The sequence below is a fragment of the Mustelus asterias genome, chromosome 21 (assembly GCF_964213995.1).
Source record: "Mustelus asterias chromosome 21, sMusAst1.hap1.1, whole genome shotgun sequence".
Taxonomy (NCBI): domain Eukaryota; kingdom Metazoa; phylum Chordata; class Chondrichthyes; order Carcharhiniformes; family Triakidae; genus Mustelus; species Mustelus asterias.
The window spans coordinates 32194539-32213817 of record NC_135821.1 but is presented as its reverse complement, the minus strand read 5'-3'; the positions used below and the strand labels follow the sequence as shown (position 1 = coordinate 32213817).

General features: G+C 47.0%; 1 protein-coding gene across 2 annotated transcripts in view; it reads left to right on the top strand.

Moving 5' to 3' along the window:
• Positions 1 to 19279, top strand: part of LOC144509212 (stromal membrane-associated protein 2-like) — a 72532-nt gene that overhangs the window by 14185 nt on the left and 39068 nt on the right. The gene's annotated exons all lie outside the window — the stretch shown is intronic.

The following is a 19279-nucleotide window of genomic DNA, read 5'->3' as shown; positions in this document are numbered from 1 at the left end:
GACTTTGCTCCTCTCTATATCAGGAACTTCCTCCAGACTCTGAGGGTTCTGATTTCCTCCAACTCAGTTTGATATATCCCTCACTCCCTCACACCGCTATTGACAGCCCCCAGGCCCAGTTGTCTCTGCTTTTTTCTCCCTTGACATATCTGCCTTGCTGTTACATTCAGTTAAAAGCTTTCTCTTTGAACAGGCTCTGGATCACTGATCCTGATGGCCCTCTTTTGGGTTTGATCATGTTCCGGTGAAGTGATCAGAGTTGCTTTATAAATACAAGTTGTTGTCTAATTTCTGCCTCGAGGCTTAGTGTAAGGGGAGTGCAGGGGGTGGTTGAGGGTGGCACCATTGCGTCTCTCCCTGAGCATCTACACGGCTCACTGCCCGCTAATCCTTCGATTGTGTTCTGTAACAGAAACAGCACACGGACCAGTCCACTGCACCATGTTTACCTGTAACAGCTGTAAGTTGGATTTTATTTTCAAAATTATTTTTTCCTATTTATTGCTTTTGTTTGTCTTAAAGCATGCTCCTGGGTATATGTGGTGAACTCAGTGAGGGTGTGTTGGATGGATGATGAGTGAACCAAAGTTCCTCATTTTGGCTTGACAGTAATGGAGAGCTGATTAATTCACAGTGGGCATGTTCATGGTCTCTGAGTGGTCAGGTGGGCACTGTCTATCCTTTGTCTTAGGTAGGTTAGTTTATTAGTGTAACAAGTAGGCTTACTGCAATGATACTGTGAAAATCGCCTCATCTCCATACTCTGGCGCCTGTTTGGGTACACTGAGGGAGAATTTAGCCAATGCACCTAAACAGCACGTCTTTCAGACTGTGGGAGGAAACCGGAGCACCCAGAGGAAACCCACGCAGATATGGGGAGAATGTTCAGACACTGCACACACACGGACCCAAGATGGCAATCAAACCCAGGTCCCTGGCGCTGAGGCAGCAGTGCTAACCACTGTGCCACCATGTCACCCCTTCAGTTGTCGTTCCTCAGGATCAAGGATGACTTGCTCCCTCTCAACTTTGCTGGTTTCTGAGATAATCGTTAAGTCCATCACGCAGTCTGCACACTCTGCTCCATGTCGAGGGGGCAGACTCTTGTGGATGTGTTTCGTGTATTCTCAACTGAGCTTTCTCTATTTTTGCTGATCACAAGCCAGGGTCTCCTTTGAGTATGTTTAGCATCTTCAGGGAATCTTTGGGGATATCACTAAAGTATTTCCTCGGTCCTCCTGGGAGTTTCCTGCCGTGTCAGAGGTCTGAGTAGAGCAGTTGCTTTGCTGGTGTCAGACATGGGAATGACGTCCCGCCCAGCAGAGCTGGTTTGAAGTGATCAGTGCCTACATGCTGAGCACGTTGGCTTGGGAGAGGACACTGCTGTTGGACCACCTGTCCTGCCACTGGATTTGGTGGATTTTACAAAGAAAGCGCTGATGGTACTTCTTTAGTACTTTGAGGTGACAGCTGAAGGTGTCTGAGTCTCTGAGCATAAGAAGCACAGGGATGCCTGTGCCCAGTAAATCGTGGTCATCCTCTTGAGTTTGCAACCCTGGTCCTCAAATCCCCTTTTCCGCAAAAGGCTGAGTGGGCACAGTGGAGGTGAGGAAGAATTTCATTATCAACATCTGTATTCATTGAGGCTCCCAAAATACAGAAAATGTTTCACATTTTTCACGATTTCACCCGCCATCCACTGTTTACACTCTATCCGTGGGGTGTTTGGATTGCAGGGTTGGGCACACTCTGAGAGGTCTGTGACTGACATGGTGTAAGAAGTCTCACAACACCAGGTTAAAGTCCAACAGGTTTATTTGGTAGCACTGACATGGTGGACACTGTATCTGTCTGCAGGGTCTGTCACTATCTGACTGCTCAGGCTGTGCCTGAAGGAGTCTGTCCCTGCATTAATTGTTAACCATTTCTGCTGCATCACTGCTTGGCTGAATTCCAAGCTTCACCTTGGAAGCTTTAGTTGAATGTAAGACACTTGATTATTTCAATCTTGTTTGATTGTGGATTGTCAGTGTGTTCTCCTCTATCCTTGGAGATGCACTTGGGCCATAATCAGGAAACTGGAGGTAAGCAGCTGGGAAAAAATGTAGTGGTTCTGTATTTACAGTTGCATTAAATACACTGTAAATGCAGAAACACCACTGCCGTTCCCCCATGCACTTTCAAACTTCCTCAAAACAGGAGGAAAAACAACTCTCAAAGGAACAGAATCATAGAATCCCTACTGTGCAGAAGGAGGCCAATCAGCCCATCGAGTCTGCACCAACCACAATCCAACCAGGCCCTATTCCCGTAACCCCCTCATATTGACCCTGCTAATCCCCCTGACACTGGGGTTAATTTAGCATGGCCAATCAACCTAACCCGCACATCTTTGGAGTGTGGGAGGAAGCCAGAGCACCCGGAGGAAACCCACGCGGAAACAGGGAGAACGAGCAAACTCCACACAGACAGTGACCTGAGGCCAAATTGAACCCATGTCACTGGAGCTGTGAGGTAGCAGCGCTAACCACTCTGCCACCATGCCTTGGATGATCAAACACTACGTCAGAGACAGGTTTGTGGAGAATGTTGGAGTGGTGGGGAGGTTCTGGAGAGGGGGGAATTCCGAAGTCTGGAATTCAGGCACTTGAATGCACATCTACCAATGCTGAGCAAGGTTGAGGGGATGTTAGCCATGATACCAGAGTGAGTGGAAAGGAAGTGCCAGGCTACAGAGGGTTAGAGAGATGAAGTTAAGAAGGGATTTTATATTTTAAGTATTGAGTATCATGGAGCCAGTGTAAGTTGGTAAAAATGGGCTGCTGAGCAAGTGGAGCTGTTCTCGTTCATGTCTGTGCTGCCCTCCATTTTAACTTCTTCCAGCTCTCTATTGATATGTGCTGGCCAGAAGCTTGGACTATATATTTTCCCAGCTGTTGTCTACATTTTGTTGGCATCGTGTTTGATAGCGAACCCACGCGCTCCAGCTGAATGAATGTTGTTCAGTGCTCTGTCTGTGTTTATCGATCAGTTGGTTATGTACTTTGTATTTGGTGGTTAGTGTAGGCAGCTGCTGTGCTCTCCCATTGATGTTGATATCTGTACATAATTAGAATTCTAGTGATGTGTTCTACTTAAAAAAAATAAGCATATGTGGGACTAAAAGGCAGCATTCTCCAGCTGAGTTCTTCTGTTGGAGCCTTGTTAGACATGGAATAAGTTTTTATAGGGCTGGGCCAGGTTAACAGCTTTTAGCCAACGAAGCAACATAAATGCTACTGTTGGGCTGTATGTCATCAGGTCAGAACAGAGCAAGATCAGCCAGGATTCATTTTCGATTGAGTTCTCTGGAAATACTGGAAGATGTCAACATTGTACATAGAAAGGACTTGTTCTCCCATTAATTTCTGACCATTCAAAATGGTGGGAGAAAAGGTTGTCTGCTGCACAGTTGCAGAAGTAACTTGGTGGCATGGTGACATAGTGGTTAGCACTGCTGCCTCAGTGCTAGGGACCCAGGTTCGATTCTGGCCTTGGATCTGTGTGGACTTTGCATGTTCTCCCCGTGTCTGCGTGGGTTTTCTCCGGGTGCTCCAGTTTCCTCCTACAGTCCCAATGTGCAGGTTAGGTGGATTGGCCATGGTAAATGCGTGGGGTTACAGGGGTGGTGAGATGCTCTTTTGGAGAGTCAGTGCAGACTTGATGGGCCAATTGTCAGCCTCCTGCACTGTAGGGACCCTATAGATTATTAAGGTTCACCCCTTGTCACTGACATGATGGAGATTTCTCAGCTTCACTGAGGGACACAGAAGGAGATCACTCTAGCTTAGTCAGCCATCTTGTTTTGGAGAATATGGCTGATCTGCACTTCAATTCCATTTATACACCTTTTCTCCATGTTTCTGATGTCCTTACCCAATAAGTGATTGAAGGAGGAAGAAAAAAACTTTCACACAGCTGCTCTGCTCTAACATACAGTGCAAGCATTCATCTGATGTATTTCTGTTCCCCTGGTGCAGCTGATGTTTCTTCTCAATTTGTCTGTCTCGTGACCGCAGGGTACTGTTTCCTTCCTGGATACATTGCTTACTGCCACCCAGCTCCCAAGACCTCGCCCAACTGGCCAACCTTCACATGAGGGCAGCATCAGACTGGGCTCTGACGAGGCCATTGTTGAGTAGGCCAACAGTGCACTCTCCTCAAACCTGATGCTGGAATTGCAGGATGAACCATTACAATATTTTACTGCTGTTTTCTTCACAAATAATTATTTTTGTTTCATAATGCTCTTGTGAAGCACCGAGGGGTGTTTTATTACATTAAATGCACTCTAACTTGTCACAAGAGTCTGTTTTTTAATCACTGATCAGTAATGTGGGCTGTTTTCAGGTTTGAGTGAGTTGACACTTGGTTTCTAAGCTGTCAGTAGGTTCTTGCTGTGATGCACCGATAAGCATAGTTCCCTCTGCATTCTGAGCCTGCAGATGTGTTGCATTCTTGTGATTTTGCTGTTGTCCTGTTATTTCCTGTAGCTGTTTCCTCACAGTAATACAGCATGCCTCTCCTTATCCGGCTGCGGTGTATAAAATGCTAGCACACGTTGAGACCAGAGGTGACATGTGGCTTGACTTCACACTGCACAGCTTGTAAAACAGGTTATAGATGTAAAGATAGAATAGGAGCATAAACATTTCATAACCTTTCTGCATTCCTCATTGAGAGAGAGCTCTAAAAAAAACCAAGCGGCAAAGAAATCCGTGGAAGCATAGATTCTTAGATTTTTAAGGATTCCTCAGTTTAATCCAATGGTACTGTGATTATGTAAAAACAGCCGTAAACTCTGCCAGCCAAAATCTAGGGCAAGTGCTTCCCCAGCCCCCACACCAACGCCAGTCCTACGCTGAGTGGCTGAACTTGCTGCTTTGCAATTCTGATCCTCTCATTCGAAAAAGGGAGTAGAATGTGCTCGCTGACAGGTTTGGATGTTTAGGAACAGGGCCACCTCATGATATATTGTGTTGGTACATTTAGGTATTGTAACCAGACCTGAAGTCCAATATTAAGCTTAATATTAAGCTTACTACTTTGTAATTTAGTACGTAATAATTTGCTGCGTTTCTGAGCAGAAGCCCATTGTTGCAGTTCAATTAAAAGCAAAATGCTGCAGATGCTGGAATCTGAAACAAAAACAGGAAATGCTGGAAAATCTCAGCAGGCCTGATGGTATCTGTGGGGAGAGAATAGAGTAAGAAGTCTCACAACACCAGGTTAAAGTCCAACAGGTTTATTTGCTCGCAAAAGCCATGAGCTTTTGGAGTGCTTGCTGCTCCTTCGTCAGGTGAGTGGGAGTTCTGTTCACAAACAGGGCATATAAAGACACAAACTCAATTTACAAAATCATGGTTGGAATGCGAGTCTTTACAGGTAATCAAGTCTTAAAGGTACAGACAATGTGAGTGGAGAGAGCGTTAAGCACAGGTTAAAGAGATGTGTATTATTTCCAGCCAGAACAGTTAGTGAGATTTTGCAAGCCCAGGCAAGTCGTGGGGGTTACAGATAGTGTGACATGAACCCAAGATCCCGGTTGAGGCCGTCCTCATGTGTGCGGAACTTGGCTATCAGTCTCTGCTCAGCGACTCTGCGTTGTCATGTGTCGTGAAGGCCGCCTTGGAGAACGCTTACCCGAAGATCAGAGGCTGAATGCCCGTGACCGCTGAAGTGTTCCCCAACAGGAAGAGAACATTCTTGCCTGGTGATTGTCGAGCGGTGTTCATTCATCCGTTGTCGTATTGTCTGCATGGTCTCCCCAATGTACCATGCCTCGGGACATCCTTTCCTGCAGCGTATCAGGTAGACAACGTTGGCCGAATTGCAAGAGTATGTACCGTATACCTGGTGGATGGTGTTCTCACATCAGATGATGGCATCCGTGTCGATGATCCGGCATGTCTTGCAGAGTTTGCCGTGGCAGGGTTGTGTGGTGTCGTGGTCACTGTTCTCCTGAAGGCTGGGTAGTTTGCTGCAGACAATGGTCTGTTTGAGGTTGTGCGGTTGTTTGAAGGCAAGAAGTGGAGGTGTGGGGATGGCCTTGGTGAGATGTTCGTCTTCATCAATGACATGTTGAAGGCTCCGGAGAAGATGTTGTAGCTTCGCCGCTCTGGGGAAGTACTGGACGACGAAGGGTACTCTGTCCGCCGTGTCCCGTGTTTGTCTTCTGAGGAGGTCGGTGCGGTTTTTCGCTGTGGTGCATCGGAACTGTCGATCGATGAGTCGAGCGCCATATCCTGTTTTTATGAGGGCATCTTTCAGCGTCTGGAGGTGTCTGTTTCAATCTTCCTCATCCGAGCAGATCCTGTGTATACGGAGGGCTTGTCCGTAGGGGATGGCTTCTTTAACGTGTTTAGGGTGGAAGTTGGAGAAGTGGAGCATCGTGAGGTTATCCGTGGGCTTGCGGTACAGTGAGGTGCTGAGGTGACCGTCCTTGATGGAGATGCATGTGTCCAAGAATGCAACCGATTCCGGAGAGTAGTCCATGGTGAGTCTGATGGTGGGATGGAACTTGTTGATGTCATCATATAGTTGTTTCAGTGATTGTTCACCATGGGTCCAAAGGAAGAAAATGTCATCGATGTATCTAGTGTATAGCATCGGTTGAAGGTCCTGTGCGGTGAAGAGGTCTTGTTCGAACCTGTGCATGAAGATGTTGGCATATTGAAGTGCGAATTTGGTCTCCATTCCGTGAAGAACGGATGAAGAACTGGTTGTTGAAGGTGAAGACATTGTGGTCCAGGATGAAGCGGATGAGTTGTAAAATTGCATCTGGAGACTGGCAATTGTTGGCGTTGAGTACTGAGGCCGTTGCAGCAATGCCATCATTGTGGGGGATGCTGGTGTAGAATGCTGAGACATCCATTGTGACAAGGAGTGCTCCTGGTTCAACTGCTCCATGTGTGTTGAGTTTCTGTAGGAAGTCCGTAGTGTCGCGACAAAAGCTGGGGGTTCTTTGTACAATGGGTTTCAGGATGCCCTCGACGAAGCCGGAAAGGTTCTTGCACAGGGTCCCATTGCCCGATACGATGGGATGGCTGGGTGTGTTTGCCTTGTGTATCTTCGGGAGGCAGTAGAGATCTCCCAATGCGGGGAGTACGTGGAATGAGCACGGAGGCTGCTCTGAAGGTCCGGGTCAACGGTCTTGATCAGTCTGTTGAGTTGACGGGTGTGACAGTGTCTTCACCTTCAACACGCAGTTCTTCATCCAGACACACGTAACAGCCATGGGGACCACATTCGCACCTCAATATGCCAACATCTTCATGCACAGGTTCGAACAAGACCACTTCACCGCACAGGACCTTCAACCGATGCTATACACTAGATACATCGATGACATTTTCTTCCTTTGGACTCATGGTGAACAATCATTGAAACAACTATATGATGACATCAACAAGTTCCATCCCACCATCAGACTCACCATGGACTACTCTCCGGAATCGGTTGCACTCTTGGACACATGCATCTCCATCAAGGACGGTCACCTCAGCACTTCACTGTACCGCAAGCCCAAGGATAACCTCACGATGCTCCACTTCTCCAGCTTCCATCCTAAACATGTTAAAGAAACCATCCCCTACGGACAAGCCCTCCGTATACACAGGATCTGCTCGGATGAGGAGGATCGCAACAGACACCTCCAGATGCTGAAAGATGCTCTCATAAGAACAGGATATGGCGCCTGACTCATCGATCGACAGTTCCGACGCGCCACAGTGAAAAACCGCACCGACCTCCTCCGAAGACAAACACGGGACTCGGCGGACAGAGTACCCTTCGTCATCCAGTACTTCCCTGGAGCGGAGAAGCTACGACATCTTCTCCGGAGCCTTCAACATGTCATTGATGAAGACGAACGTCTCGCCAAGGCCATCCCCACACCCCCACTTCTTGCTTTCAAACAACCGCACAACCTCAAACAGCCATTGTCCACAGCAAACTATCCAGCCTTCAGGAGAACAGTGACCACGACAACACACAACCCTGCCACAGCAACCTCTGCAAGACGTGCCAGATCTTCGACACGGATGCCATCATCTCACGTGAGAACACCATCCACCAGGTACATGGTACATACTCTTGCAACTTGGCCAACGTTGTCTACCTGATACGCTGCAGGAAAGGATGTCCCGAGGCATGGTACATTGGGGAGACCATGCAGACGCTACGACAACGGATGAATGAACACCGCTCGACAATCACCAGGCAAGAATGTTCTCTTCCTGTTGGGGAACGCTTCAGCGGTCACGGGCATTCAGCCTCTGATCTTCGGGTAAGCGTTCTCCAAGGCGGCCTTCACGACACACGACAGCGCAGAGTCACTGAGCAGAGACTGATAGCCAAGTTCCGCACACATGAGGACGGCTTCAACTGGGATCTTGGGTTCATGTCACACTATCTGTAACCCCCACGACTTGCCTGGGCTTGCAAAATCTCACTAACTGTTCTGTCTGGAGACAATACATGTCTCTTTAACCTGTGCTTAACGCTCTCTCCACTCACATTGTCTGTACCTTTGAGACTTGATTACCAGTAAAGACTCGCATTCCAACCATGATTTTGTAAATTGAGTTTGTGTCTTTATATGCCCTGTTTGTGAACAGAACTCCCACTCACCTGACGAAAGAGCAGCGAGCGCTCCGAAAGCTAGTGGCTTTTGCTACCAAATAAACCTGTTGGACTTTAACCTGGTGTTGTGAGACTTCTTACTGTGTTTACCCCAGTCCAACACCGGCATCTCCACATTGGGAGAGAATAGAGCCAGCAAAGCAAAGGATCATCAAGACTTGAAACGTTGGCTATATTCTCTCTCTGCAGATGCTGTCAGACCTGCTGAGATTGTCCAGCATTTTCTGTTTTTGTTGCCGTTCAGTGCCTGTTTTGAATGCTCTTGGAACCTGCAATGTGGGCAAATGGGATCAAAGGTTATGGGTGAAAAGCAGGATTCGGCTATTGAGTTGGATCAGCCATGATCGTAATGAATGGTGGAGGAGGCTCGAAGGGCCAAATGGCCTCCTCCTATCTTTTATGTTTTTATGTTTTTCTGGTCTAACAAACCATAAACCAGGTTCAGGATGAGAGAGGGGCAGTTCATGTGAAATATCAGACTTAAAACATTAACTCGATTCCTCTCCCCTTGATGCTGCCTGACTTGCTGAGTGTTTCCTGCACTTTGTTTTTGTTTCAGATTTCCAGCATCTCCTATATTTTGGTCGTGCAGAAGGAATGCTGTTGTCCCAGGAGTTTTTAGTGTTACAAGACTCCCAAGCAGCCCTGTATTTTCAAAATCCATACCTGTGTGAAAGTGTACTTGTACCTTTGCTGCAATGCAGGCAAAAGTGATTTTATTCTCTTAACATTGCCCTGAGTCAGGACCTGTTTCAAAGGCCTGAGCACATAATCTTAAACTGGCGCGAGTGCAGTATTTGGAGAGTGCTGCACTTTGGAAGGTGTTGCCTTGATTGATGAAACGTCTGCTCTCTCAGCTGGGAGTCTGTACACTATTAGGTGCTATAAATCTGAGAGAAAAACAGAGAACACTGGATCCAGCATTGACTGTTTTGATTTTATACAGTCGAGCATTGGTACAGAATTGTCCGGAAACATGAGACCATGAGACAGTGGGATTGGTGGAGAAAGGTTTATGGTCTGCATGCTGTCTCACCCCCTTCCCCCGGCTATGTGATGTAATTGACCTGGATTCTGCTTTGCCCCCTGTCTGTGTTCCAGTTCCACTTATCTCAGTGAACCCTAACCGGATTGCTGGGGCTCCATTCCTTGCAGTGGTTCTGTATAACTCTTTGCTTTGGACCTCTGCAATGCTGCTTGGCTCTCTGCTCTCAATCTCAGGTTAGGGTTCTCATGCTTGGCCACTCTCAGTGCAAATTCCCCCACAAAGTGCTGCTGAGGCACTAACAAGCCCAGGCTCAGGCCTGCATTGAGAGGTGAACTCTTGGGCCACACTATCTCCTTACACAGACCCACTCGCTCCATCCTCCAGATTAGAGTCTCAGTTTCACTGTATTCCTCAATCCCTCTTAGCATTGGATTTCCCTGCAGCCCAATGACCATGACTCTTATCCAGATCCATGTTGTTACAGCAACTTCTGGACAGTCTCTTCCCCTCTGGGCTCAAGCAGGCCAGTACATCAGCATTGCTGCCCTTTTTGCTCGATGGCTTAGGGCTTTTAAAACCAAGTCAAGATACAAATTTATTATTCTGAGACTTGCGCCCATGCCAGGGGAAACATCCTATCTCAGCGACATCAAAGGGTGTTGAGCAATTATTTATGAGAGTAATAGATCCTTCTGGGTTGTGAGCAAGATTGTGTTGTCTTATGTTTCTCTCTAATGGGAGTATTGACTGTAAATGAGACTGCAAATCCTTGCTGAACTGGGATTGAGAACTTGTTGACTGATTATACCTCCTATTGGATATGAACGAGTGTGCTTTCTGGTAGCCTGATAGCTCTCACATTTTAACACCCAGCTCCAAACACACCGACCAGATTGCAGCAATCCAATAGGCATCTGTATCCTGCAGGTGGGTGAAGAATTGGTAGTGGGAGTTTGATGAACTTGGGATGTGGACATCACTGACGAAGCTGGCATTTATTGCCCGTCCCTAATTGCGTGGTGAGTTGCCGCCTTGACCCACTGCTGTCCATGTGGTGTAGGTACACCCACAATGTTGTTAGGAAGAGAGTTCCAGGATTTTGATCCAACAACAGTGAACAAGTGGTGTGTGGGTTAGAAGGGAACTTGCAGGTGGTGGTGTTCCCATGCGTCTGTTGCTCTTGACCTTCTAGGTGGTAGAGGTCATAGGTTTGGAAGGCACTGTTAGAGGGACCTTGGCGAGTTTCTTCAGTACATCTTGTCGATGGTACACACTGCTGCCATGGTGCACTGTTGGTGGAGGAAGTGAATGTTTAATTTGTTGGATGGACTGCTTTGTTCTGGATGGTGTTGGACTTTTTGAGGGTTGGAGCTGCACTAATCCAGGCAAGTGGAGAGTATTCTATCACTCCTGACTTGTGTCTTGTTGATGGTGGATGGGCTTTGGGGAGTCAGGAAGTGTGGGTTACTTGAAGTTTCATCTGAGGTGTTACTTGTATCCCTCCAGTACAAGTATTAAACATTGAGAATTGATGTTTTAAAGTGAGCTGAAAATGATTCTGGAAATCCCAGAGGACAAGATTGGCTCCTTTCCAATAGGGAGTCAGTTCCTGCATGCTAGCTGGCTGCTAACTAGTTTGAGAAAAACAGCCACACATATGTCTCAGACACTCCAGAGCAATTTACAACCTTCACTGATGTGTAGTCACTGTTATCACATAGGAAAACACACATGGCAAGCTCCCACAAATAGCAGTGCGATAATGTCTAGACAGTCTGTGTTCGTGTTGCTACTTGATGGGTTTCACTTTGAAACATTAACTTTGTCTCTACAGATGCTTCCAGACCTGTTGGGTATTTCCAACACTTTGTTTCTTTTCTACATTACCTAAATTCATTTATGTTGTTTAAATGCTGTGCTTTGTAGAAGAAAAGAAAAATACTGCCGGTCCTGGAAATCTAAAACAAAATATATAAGCGATCTGGAAGAAGGTGTAACTGGGGTGATCAGTAAGTTTGCAGACGGCACGAAAATGGCTGGACTTGCAGATAGTGAGGAACATTGTCAGAGGCTACAGAAGGATATAGATAGGCTGGAAATTTGGGCAAAGAAATGGCAGATGGAGTTCAATCCAGATAAATGTGAAGTGATGCATTTTGGTAGAACTAACGTAGGGGGGAGCTATACGATAAATGGCAGAACCATAAAGGGTGTAGATATGCAGAGGGACCTGGGTGTGCAAGTCCACAGATCCTTGAAGGTGACGTCACAGGTGGAGAAGGTAGTGAATAAGGCATATGGCATGCTTGCCTTTATAGGACGGGGCATAGAGTATAAAAGTTGGGGTCTGATGTTGCAGTTGTATGGAACGTTCGGCCGCATTTGGAATACTGCGTCCAGTTCTGGTCGCCACATTACCGGAAGGACGTGGAGGCTTTAGAGAGAGTGCAGAGGAGGTTTACCAGGATGTTGCCTGGTATGGAAGGGCTTAGTTATGAGGAGAGATTGGGTAAACTGGGGTTGTTCTCACTGGAAAGACGGAGGATGAGGGGTGACCTAATAGAGGTGTATAAAATTATGAAAGGCATAGATAGGGTGAACGGTGGGAAGCTTTTTCCCAGGTCGGTGGTGACGTTCACGAGAGGTCATAGGTTCAAGGTGAGGGGGGGAGGTTTAACACGGATATCAGAAGGACGTATTTTACGCAGAGGGTGGTGGGGGCCTGGAATGCGCTGCTGGGCAAGGTGGTGGAGGCGGACACACTGGGAACATTTAAGACTTATCTAGATAGCCACATGAACAGAGTGGGAATGGAGGGATACAAAAGAATGGTCTAGTTTGGACCAGGGAGCAGCGAGGGCTTGGAGGGCCGAAGGGCCTGTTCCTGTGCTGTTTTGTTCTTCTTTAAATGCTGGAAATACTCAGCAGACTAGGCAGTTTCTGTGGAGAAAGATAAGAGTTTCAGGTCAGTGACCTTTCTGCAGAATATTGCAGGCTCCAAGAATGTTTGAGACCATAAGACATAGGAGCAGAAGTAGGCCATTTGGCCCATTGAATCTTCTCTGCCATTCAATGCGATCATGACTGACCTGATATAATTCTCAACTCCACTTTCTCACTTTATCCCCATAAATCTGGATTCCCTTACTGATCAAAGTCTGCCTATCTCAGCGTTAATCATACCTCACGACCCAGCCTCTGCAGCCCTCTGCGGTTAGGAATTCCACAGATTTACCGAAAGAAGCTGTTCCTCCTCATCTCTGTCTTAAATGGGCAACCTCTTATTCTGGGATTATACTCTCCAGCCCTGGACACTCCCACAAAGGGAAACATCCTCCCAGCATCTACCGTGTCAACCCCCCTGAGAATCCCACTTGTCTCAATAAGGTCAACTCTCATTCTTCTAAACTCCAATGAGTACAAGCCCAACCTTCTTAACCTCTCCTCATAAGAAAATCACTCCATACCCATACCTGTGTGGAGTTTGTACGTTCTCCCAGTGTCTGCGTGGGTGTGCTCTGGCAGTCCAAAGATGATGTGGAGATGACGGCGTTGGACTGGGGTAAGCACAGTAAGACGTCTCACAACAGGTTAAAGTCCAACGGGTTTATTTGGTAGCACAAGCCACAAGCTTTCAGAGCGCTGCTCCTTCATCAGGTGACTGGGAGTTCTGTTCACAAACAGGGCATATAAAGACACAAACTCAATTTACAAAATAATGGTTGGAATGTGAGTCTTTACAGGTAATCAAGTCTTAAAGGTACAAACAATGTGAGTGGAGAGAGGGTTAAGCACAGGTTAAAGAGATGTGTATTGTCTCCAGCCAGGACAGTTAGTGAGATTTTGCAAGCCCAGGCAAGTCGTGGGGGTTACAGATAGTGTGACATGAACCCAAGATCCCGGTTGAGGCCGTCCTCGTGTGCGGAACTTGGCTATCAGTCTCTGCTCAACGACTCTGCACTGTTGTGTGTCATGAAGGCTGCCTTGGAGGACGCTTACCCAAAGATCAGAGGCCGAATGCCCGTGACTGCTGAAGTGTTCCCCAACAGGAAGAGAACACTCTTGCCTGGTGATTATCGAGCGGTGTTCATTCATCCGTTGCCGTAGCATCTGCATGGTCTCCCCAATGTCCCTTGCCTCGGGACATCCTTTCTTGCAGCGTATCAGGTAGACAACGCTGGCTGAGTTGCAAGAGTATGTACCGTGTACCTGGTGGACGCCACTCCCATGCAAGATGACATCAACAAGTTCCATCCCACCATCAGACTCACCATGGACTACTCTCCGGAATCGGTTGCATTCTTGGACACACGCATTTCCACCAAGGACGGTCACCTCAGCACCTCACTATACCGCAAGCCCACGGATAACCTCACGATGCTTCACTTCTCCAGCTTCCAGCACAGCAAACTACCCAGCCTTCAGGAGAACAGTGACCACGACACCACACAACCCTGCCACAGAAACCTCTGCAAGACGTGCCGGATCATCGACACGGATGTCGTCATCTCGCGTGGGAGCGCCGTGCACCAGGTACACGGTACATACTCTTGCAACTCGGCCAACGTTGTCTACCTGATACGTTGCAGGAAAGGATGTCCCGAGGCATGGTACATTGGGGAGACCATGCAGATGCTATGACAACGGATGAATGAACACCGCTCGACAATCACCAGGCAGGAGTGTTCTCTTCAGCGGTCACGGGCATTCGACCTCTGATCTTCGGGTAAGTGTTCTCCAAGGCGGAGAACGCAGAATCGCTGAGCAGAAACTGATAGCTGGGTTCCGCACGCATGGGGACGGCCTCGAACGGGATCTTGGGTTCATGTCACACCATCTGTCACATCCACGACTTGCCTGGGCTTGCAAAACCCCACTAACTGTTCTCGCTGGAGACAATACACATCTCTTTAATCTGTGCTTAACCCTCTCTTCACTCACATTGTCTGTACCTTTAAGACTTGATTACCTGTAAAGACTCGCATTCCAACCATTAAATTGAGTTTGTGTCTTTATGTGCCCTGTTTGTGAACAGAACTCCCACTTACCTGACGAAGGAGCAGCGTTCCGAAAGCTAGTGGCTTGTGCTACCAAATAACCCTGTTGGACTTTAACCTGGTGTTGTGAGACTTCTTACTGTCCAAAGATGTGCAGGTTAGGTGGATTGGCCACGCTAAATTGTCCCTTAGTGTTCCAAGATGTGCATGTGAGGGGGTTACGGGGTTAAGGTAGGGAGTGGGCCTGGATCAGATGCTCTGTCAGAGAGCTCGTGTCGACCCGATGGGCTGAATGGCCTCCTGCACTGTCGAGATTCTGTGATCAATCTAGTTAACCTTCTCTGGACTGCCTCCAATGCCAGTAAATCTTTCCAGAGATAAGGGACCCAAAACTATTCACAATATTCCAGGTACAGTCCAACTAATGCCTTGTATAGTTTTAGCAAGACTTCCCCATTTTTTATACTCCATTCCCTTTGAAATAGAGACCAACATTTAATTTGCCTTCCCTAATTGCTGCTGAACTTGCTAGCTTTTTTCTCAGTTGCTCCACTTATGGGGAGGTGAATTGGCACCGTGGAGATGTGTGATGCTTGGTGTAGCAGTTTAAGGAGCTGTGGTGTAAATTCCTTTGACAGATTTTGTTTTGGTGTGTTTGAAAATTAGCCTGTCACTATTTGTAGCCACTCGGTTTTCAGTCGTCGATTCAGTGTTGTTATGCAAATGTATGAGGTTTTTAAGCAAGGCAAGAGGAAGCCATTTAGACTGAAACCAAGATTGAGGAAGTGAAAGTTTTAGTGAGGTGGCAGTATTTATAACGAGAGTTTAGTATAGGGTCACCAAAACACCGCAGCCAGAACAACAGAAGAAACGACAAAGTGAATCGCAAAGCACACCGCTCCAGCTTTAGGAGGGAGGACTGAAATAAGTCCTTGTAAAGGAAGCTGAGGGTGTATTATACTGCAGCTGTGACGTTGGTGTGAAGTGGTTTAACTTTACATGGATATTTAATACGTCACTGGAATCTGGTGTGGGGACTAACTGACATCAGCTTGAAGTGAAATTCCCCCAGGAAGGCCGTGTTTCTGCTTCACTCTGATATCAGTTCAGGTGCTCCCCACCCTCCTTGGTCTGTACTTTACTCCATGACTTGGCTCTCTCAACTGGTTCCTTTCACACAAAATGCAGTAGCTTCCAGAATATGTTTCCTTTTCCAATGGAATGGAATTCCCTGTGCAGTCCCTAAACAGCATAGTGCAATTGGACTGTCCCGACCCCTGAGAACATTACAGAGGATTCGTGACTGGCTTATATTGAAGAAATGAAAGTGAGGGCAAACTCCTCTGTCTCCCTATTGCTATTTAATCCCTACTATGCTTTCAGATTATCGTTGTTAAATTGAAGGTCCAAATGTCTATTAAGTGCATCATCCAAAAACAAAACTCTTACTATTCTCCACATGACAATAACTGTCTGCTGCTCTGCAGGTATCAGCCAGCCAGGTTACACTAACTAAGCTGCCTGCTCTGTTGGGTCACACCAAACTCTCTCTCTGCATCTCTTAAAAAAAAAACTCTTAACGATGACCAAGAAACCATTATCAAGTGTTGTAAAAATCTATCTGACTTGACTAATATCCTTGAGGGAAGGAAATCCTTAGGTCTGACCTACATGTGATTCCAGACCCACAGCAGTGGGATTGTTCTTTGTGTTTCCTGTTGTCTTCCACGGTTCGTTCATGTTCTCATTTTCACCAGATTGCTGTGTTCCTTTGACATCTGACTCTTGCTGGAATGTTGAGTGGTTCTGATCAGGATCTCCTTTGTACACAGATCGTGAGTCAGTTCTGATGTAACGAGTTATCGCTTGCGTCAGTACACAGTCAGCATGAGTCACGCTGTATGTTTGTGAAAGTTCCCTGTCTCTACCTGCCCCACTGTTCAGGGCATTACTCGAATATCACAAGGTTTTCTAGCCAGGACTCTAAATAGGTTCTTGGTCTATATGGCAGATCTCAACCATCACAGCATAACACTGGGGTACAGTACTGGTGGGGACAGATCTGTCACTGTATAACACTGTGGTACAGTACTGGTGGGGACGGGTCTGTCACTGTATAACACTGGGGTGCAGTACTGGTGGGGACAGATCTGTCACTGTATAACACTGTGGTACAGTACTGGTGGGGATGGATCTGTCACTGTATAACACTGTGGTACAGTACTGGTGGGGATGGGTCTGTCACTGTATAACACTGCGGTACAGTATTGGTGGGGACGGGTCTGTCACTGTATAACACTGGGGTACAGTACTGGTGGGGACAGATCTGTCACTGTATAACACTGGGGTACAGTACTGGTGGGGACGGGTCTGTCACTGTATAACACTGGGGTACAGTACTGGTGGGGACAGATCTGTCACTGTATAACACTGGGGTACAGTACTGTTGGGGACAGATCTGTCACTGTATAACACTGGGGTGCAGTACTGGTGGGGACGGGTCTATCACTGTATAACACTGTGGTACAGTACTGGTGGGGACAGATCTGTCACTATAACACTGGGGTGCAGTACTGGTGGGGACAGGTCTATCACTGTATAACACTGGGGTACAGCTCTGGGGCGGGTCTGTTACTGTATAACATGGGTACAGTACGGGAAGAGACAGGTCTATCACTCTACCACTGGCGTACAGCTCTGGTGGGGCCGGTCCGTCACTGTATAACATCACTGTATAACACGGGTACAGTACTGGTGTGGACAGATCTGTCACTGTATAACACTGGGGTACAGTACTGGTGGGGACGGGTCTGTCACTGTATAACACTAGGGTACAGTACTGGTGGGGTTGGGTCTATCACTGTATAACACTGGGGTACAGTACTGGTGGGGACGGGTCTGTTAATGTATAACACTGGGGTACAGTACTGCTGGGGACGGATGTTAATGTATAACACTGGGGTACAGTACTGGTGGGGACGGATGTTAATGTATAACACTTGGGGGGGGGGGGGGTTAATGTAGCTTAATTTTCTTTTAACCCAGGGTGCTCGTACCAATTGTAATGTCTAACATAATGTCGCAATTAAAATCTGCCACACAGACCCGGAATCAGACTGGAGCCCTTACTACTACACTTGAGACGTTTCATTATGTTACAGGTGCTATATTAGTTATTTTTGGCTATGGGAAACATTCCAACTGTCAGTCACAATTTTGGTCCAGAGAAAGCTAATGGATGCACAGCAGCATCAGGTGTCCTGAACAGAATCCTACAGCCTTACTGGCGCATCAGGATCATTTTTGTGGCAGCAACTCAAACGTTGGCCTTCTGGTTACTCTTTCTGGAAGGCACCAATTCAGACTCACCTCCAGGCTCTCTGATCAATTGGGGTGGATGGGTGCAGAGTATCATTTTGAATGAAGAATGGTTTTCATTTAAATAGGCCATGCATGTAGCAGGGACACTCACCAACAGTTGAATTTTTGTGGCTGCAGAAATGGGGAGTTGTGTGAAAGCTTCTCCCCGGGAGATTCAGGAATAGTTGCTCCTGAATGCTACTTGTGAACATATGTACCAGTTTCAAATTAATCTAAACGAATGTAGTTTTTGTGAATGTGTGCGTGCATGTTTGTGCATATATGTGTAGTTATGATTGTGCGTGTGATTTTGTGTGCACGCACTGGCCAGTATTGGTTCTGTGTTTAAGCTTGGTCTGTCACATGGCGACACAGGTTCACCTTTACAGATAGGGGAATGGCAAAGGGAATTTAAGAAAATCGAGTCAGTGCCATTTTCCTTATTGTACAGTGACAACAACATGCATTTATATAACACGTTTAATGCAGTAAAATATCCCAAGGAGCAGTTGTCAGACAGAATTTAACACGAGGAGATATTTGTTGAGATGACCAAAGGCGTTCTCGAAGAGGCCTATTTGAAGGAATCAGAGGTGTTTAGGGAGGGAATTCCAGCGCTTCAGGTCCAGACAGCTATCAACCTGTGGGGGCGTAGTTAAAACAGGCCAGTATTAGAGGGTGGCCAAACAGACTAAAGTCACAGAAATGCCAGACATGTCTGTTCGTAAAGAAAGAAAACGTTCTGAGTGCTCACCCAGGAGGACAGGGTACACCGCTGGGATAGACTCAGGATAAGGTACACTACTGCATGAGACGCAAAAGCCCAGTCTGCAGGTACAACAGGTGATCAAGAAGGCAAATGGGATGTTGGCCTATATCGCGAGGGGGATAGAATATAAAAGCAGGGATGTCTTGATGCACCTGTACAGGGCATTGGTGAGGCCGCAGCTGGAATACTGTGTGCAGTATTGGTCCCCTTATATGAGGAAGGATATATTGGCATTGGAGGGAGTGCAGAGAAGGTTCACCAGGTTGATACCGGAGATGAGGGGTTTGGATTATGAGGAGAGGCTGAGGAGATTGGGTTTGTACTCGTTGGAGTTTAGAAGGATGAGGGGGGATCTTATGGAGACTTATAAGATAATGCGGGGGCTGGATAGGGTGGAGGCGGAGAGATTCTTTCCACTTAGTAAGGAAGTTAAAACTAGAGGACACAGCCTCAAATTAAAGGGGGGTCGGTTTAAGACAGAGT